This window comes from Andrena cerasifolii, chromosome 8 (assembly GCF_050908995.1).
Source record: "Andrena cerasifolii isolate SP2316 chromosome 8, iyAndCera1_principal, whole genome shotgun sequence".
NCBI classification, from domain to species: Eukaryota; Metazoa; Arthropoda; class Insecta; order Hymenoptera; family Andrenidae; genus Andrena; species Andrena cerasifolii.
This window is the reverse complement of record NC_135125.1, coordinates 7,961,011-7,966,572: the sequence shown is the minus strand read 5'-3', so window position 1 is coordinate 7,966,572 and position 5,562 is coordinate 7,961,011.

Below are 5,562 nucleotides of genomic sequence, written 5' to 3'. Positions count from 1 at the left end.
AGCTCGCTTAACCGCATACTTAATTCGAATCTGGCCACTCGACCTAACACTACGATGCAGCAACTTATTTATTACGCACGTGAACCACGTCGTGCACCAAAGTTTAATTCTTGTCAAATACCCTTGCGCGCGTCCGCGGGCAAGATTAGTTGTCCTTGTAGGATAATGGTGCTGAGATCGTCTTCATTATTTTAAAGAAGAGTCCCCGTTCGACTTCTTAGCGAACCAGTGCTACCTTTATGTAAACTAATAGTAAAAATGTTAGCGCGATTCAGGCAGCGAGTAATTCTCACGCACAGATCTTTTAAGGAGGAAAGTTCCCCCTTGCTACCTTTATGTAAACTAATAGTAAAAATGTTAGCGCGATTCAGGCAGCGAGTAATTCTCACGCACAGATCTTTTAAGGAGGAAAGTTCCCCCTACCTCTGTAAGCGACACGCCCAGTATTTCTGTTCATAATTCTCAGCCAACGGTCTCGTTTCTCAACGAGCCACTTTACGAACCAGCGCGCGCGCGATAATCGCTAACGGACTGTATTTAATGCAAGGAATATCTTATACGATAAATCGCGAGCTAGTACTCCCTAAAAGGTTGTGCAGCAAGGTTTTATTGCGGCTCAATACTTAAACGTTGACAGGCTAACACGGAAACAGCGTTCATCAAGAGCTAGGCTTTGGTATACGTTGGGATGAAAGCCACTCGGTACTGGATTCCCTCGATGAAAATTTCTCGTCCCTGGTATTAACAGCTCGTGCAGAAGTCTCGGTACTTACTCCTTAAGAATCACTGTAACGTCGTTTTGTACTTTCGCTGGCCGATAAGCCTGTTTCTACGTTACCTGTTAAACTTGCGCATTAATAATTTATCGTACCGCGTTATTTAATAAAATGTTGCAAGTGAATAATCTCGAAGCAGAGGTACATGCACGGAACTGTGTACTTTGGAGTAATTCATTCGTGTGCTCATGCTGAGCGGCATGACAAAAGTGTACATAAGATTGTCAATAAAAAAAAGCATTCGTACAGCCTTTTATTCAGAAAAGATTATTTGTCTGCAAAATACCCCGCAAGCGTGTAGGATCTTACAATTCATGTCCGCGTAGTTCTCTGTGTGGGTGTGCATTCTCTCTTCGTTTATAAAGAACACACTGGATTTTCAGCGGATATCATTTATTAAACCCATAACTTTAATGTTCTGGTCATAAATAAGAATTTTACGGATTAAATAAAAATTGCTACCAAACGTATTTTCTAAAGCATTAAATTAAAGCTCGCCGTCGAGCTAATACTTCAGAAAATGTTACGAATTATACAAGATTAATTTAAATGAGCGTGAATTTGATGAACATGTTCTCACATACGAAACGTTGCACCATCAAAGAATACAGGATATGTTCAAACGAATGTCGCGCACGAATGTACAAATTGTTCACGACACAACTAATACAAACGCCTGATCATCGGTTTAAAAAGAAGGTATTAAAAATTCGAAAACTTATTGGCACCAACATAAATGCGTCTTTTTAAATAATATCTCTTGAATGAGCTGCGTACACCTGTTACTTCGTTTTTTATGCCAGAACCGAGTGGAAATATATTAATCGAAAGTAGTAAATGACGGGTTGCGAATTTTACGATTTCTCACAGACGAATTTACGATCGCCTTTACGATTGTTCGTAATTTTAATTTCCTTACAGCAGATGCAGTATTATTAATTTACAAAAAAAAAAGTTCAATTCACATTTACTAGCTCCTACTCCTTATTTCACCCAGTTCTGCTTCCTAGGCTAATTTCTTGTCTCTTGGCACTTAGCACCAACTTTTCGAAATGCAAACGCAGAACAAAGACGTATCTCGCGTTCAGCGAGCTCACAGATGTCCCGTAGCGTTATCAAACGAATTTCTAATCGCGTCACACGTGGGTACAGTTCGACCGTATATGTACATTTAAAAAGCTCGCCTTTTACAATCCGATTTAGATTAGATTCTAGACAAATGAATTCCTCTGCTAAAACGCGATACGTCTTGTTTCGCTACGAAAAACACTCTTGCTGCGAATCTCGCCTAATCAGTCTAAATACTCGATCGCAATGGAAAATTTAGTTTCTAATTTTGATTCGATAATCATTCCCATCGTATCAATAAATACGCATGATATTCTTTGAGACGTTGCTAATTCTTTCTCGAATCCTAATCTTTTGAAATTCATGTTCGTACTAGTGGCAGAACATTTCGATCGGAAGTTCCAATTACACCATAAATTGGCGACCTGGCAAGAGAAGCTCGTTCTCCCCCGCAAATCGAATTGCTGTTTCCCCTTTTAACCGCGTAAAATGTTACTTAAAACTTGAACGTTGTTGTGCATTTCTTCGAGACGAAAGTTACATCGCTAAAAGTAAATCTAAAATGTGATTTCTCATTACACGCTAAACACGAACGGGACCCCATTACAGATCCACAATACGCAGTGACGTCAGCGGTGGTATTCGGGGGCGGGTTTTCTCGCGCGGGCGCGGCGATTTTAGCGTCGGTATAGTACAAGTTTCGATAAAATGGGGTACCTTGATCACCCTGCTGCTTTCCCGCCAATAACACTACACCTATTATATATATATATATATATAAGTGTTTGTATGGATTTAGCTTTCGCTGATACCACAGTATTTTACTTCCTTTTTCCTCCCACTTTTTATCCTTTGCGTCTTGTTTTGTTATCTGAAATTTATTTATTTGCTTCGTTTGATCGCTTATATTTGTAACACTACACCTATTAGTCGCGCCCCGACATAGATACGGTACTGTAAATTTCGCGCATGCGCGAGAAAACCGGTCCCCAATACCATCACTGAGTGACGCACGCTTCTGAAGCTACATATCACGCTCTAAAACAGTCAAACCGTTTCTCGCAAGTATTCCCTCCGCTACTTTTTGTCAAAACGCGGGACCGATTCATGCCGATGAAAGCGTATACGGATACATTTACACGATTCAGATAATTCCTCCAATCGACGAATGTTAGAAAACATTTCCAAGTGTTCTACTAACCCAGTATCAACGGAACTCGGCTGTAACCTGAATTATAACCGCGCAAGAATTTCTCGAAGGATCGTACAGTTCTACAAAACTTCCTCGCGATATCTATTCTAAGCACAGAGCCGCGCTGCTCTCGATTCAATTAACGCCTCCCGTGGAATTGTTCTACAGACCGGGGACTGCGTGCGTAGGTGCGCTACAGAGATTTTGTACACTCCAAACGAAAACGTAACTCGAAATTTACAATATACAAGGGCATCCACCCGCGTTGCATCGATGTTCCTTCGATTGCGATCTGTCGAGAAGCCGTTGGCCAGCTGCGAGGCACTCGCAGCGGATGCTTCTGCGATCTAACCGGGATGGCCACGACGGGGACGAACGGTGACGTTCTCGTCTTGGTTCTTGAGAAAAGATTCCGCCGAGCGACCGGTCCGTTTTATTTCGTCTTCTTTCCAATGGCGATGCATCATCGAAGTGGATGCCGTGGGGAAATAATGGTTTCATTGTGGGCCCATCGTCCATCTCTCATCCTCTCTCTCTCTCTCTCTCTCTCTCTCTCTCTCTCTCTCTCTCTCTCTTCTCTCTCTCTCTCTCTCTCTCTCTCTCTCTCTCTCTCTCTCTCTCTCTCTCTCTCTCTCTCTCTCTTCTCTCTCTCTCTCTCTCTCTCTCTCTCTCTCTCTCTTCCTCAGGAACATAATGCGCATCATCTTTGCAACCAGAATCCACATTCACACGTTTTTCCGACTCGCACGATGGTGGTGGGTGACACTATATGGATGGTGATGGATTAAGTCTTGTGCATGGTTGACGGTACACGACGTCTCTCTATGCATTCGTCGTCGGGCACCGTTCACGAGGTGGCTCGTAGCTTCTCCAGCGCCGGCACCAGCGACTCCTCGAGGGAGGGGCCGCAACTAAGACCGCACTCGCCGATCCATCTCGCTTTGCCACTGGCGTGGGACTGAAATAAATACAGAAAATGGCGCTCTAAGTCTCGGTGTACCGAATGCATTTTTATTTCATTAGGTACTTAGACAGTTGGCTGTAATATATATCGAGGGAATATCCACGGGTAATTTACAGCGCAGCGATGCTCGGTAAGCAGTCTACTTTTTAGCATTTCCTACTGTCGGTATCTTTTAACCACAGAGCGCGATACACGTGTGTGTGGGGGGGCCCTAAGGCCTCGTTCACATTGGTCAAGTTGTATTTCAAGGCAAGTAGCGTTGAAAGAAACTTCGCTTGAAACTTGGAAGGATATTTCCAGTGAAATAAATAACAGGTTCACATCGGTAAAGTAGTTTCAAGCGACTTGAAGCCAAGTTAACTCGACTAATGTGAACGAGGCTTAATTCAGAGTGCCGATACATAGGTATGTAAGAGATGTTTGAAGATAAGGGGCCAGTTAATTTGTAATTATCAGTAATGTCTTTCTGCACATGTATACTACTTCTTTCTGCGCGTTTATTACTTTCTATAGATGCTAATTTGTCTGCTCCCCTCCTAATTATCGATTAAACAAAGAGATTATGCGGGGAGCTCTATTATTGTAAAGTGACATTAAGTGTTATCGATTACTTCGCATGGCCGACTTCGCTCAATCTTATCGCGAAACAAGACAGTAGAAAATGCGACCTTCGCAGTAATATGGGGGACATTGTAAATGTCATTCGAGAAATCGATAAGCGCAAACTGTTGGCACTACGGGCTGGATCGTGTGGAATACTACAGTCGCCGATTCAAACTAATTTCGGTCCTTTAAATAGATATCGAATATTGAACGTTCAATGGTTAAAATAGATTTATATATATTTTATTTCCACGTCGAGGCGAAAGGCTCGCGGTTCTCGGGCAGGAAGTAGGGTGCCATTAACCGTGAGTCGATCGAGGAGGTCTTCACGGTGTTTACACGGGTGTAGCCGCGGTTAACGGGAAAAAAAAAAATAGATATATCTACCATGGTAAGGTCGCGTTTCCACGCGGTATGGCAACGTCCGTCGCAGAGTGGGCACGGCCGCTGAAGGGAATAACCACCGCACTCGCTGCAGTCGAGAGATACGTGTTCTTCGCTCCACGAAACCCCACATCTGTAAATAGAAACGAGGAACAATGAAATACTTTTCACATTAAACAGAGCTAGTAAATTAGGAGTAAGTAACGCTAGGTAGTAAGACAATGTGGAAATGTAATTATGTAAATGTGAAACAGGTGTATAAGAATATACTGTAAGATTCATTTGAAAAGTGAAATACACTACTCGAGAAAAACAATCGCGCGTTCTGGGTTTGCTATATTTTTAGCGATGGCAATGCGGTTAGCTTGCACACAGGTACAACCCTCGAACGCTCTGCCTTTATAATTACAAGCCCACGATGTGGAAGTAATTATAAAGCCGATAGGTTATGGAAATGTCTTAAGTTCATCCACAGTCAGTGCACTGCTGTTTCACGCGAGCTTTCAAACGCTGTGGCGTTTCTTACAGAAGCGTATGGAATGTAGCACAATAGTAATTGCACTTCTGTTGCTTGT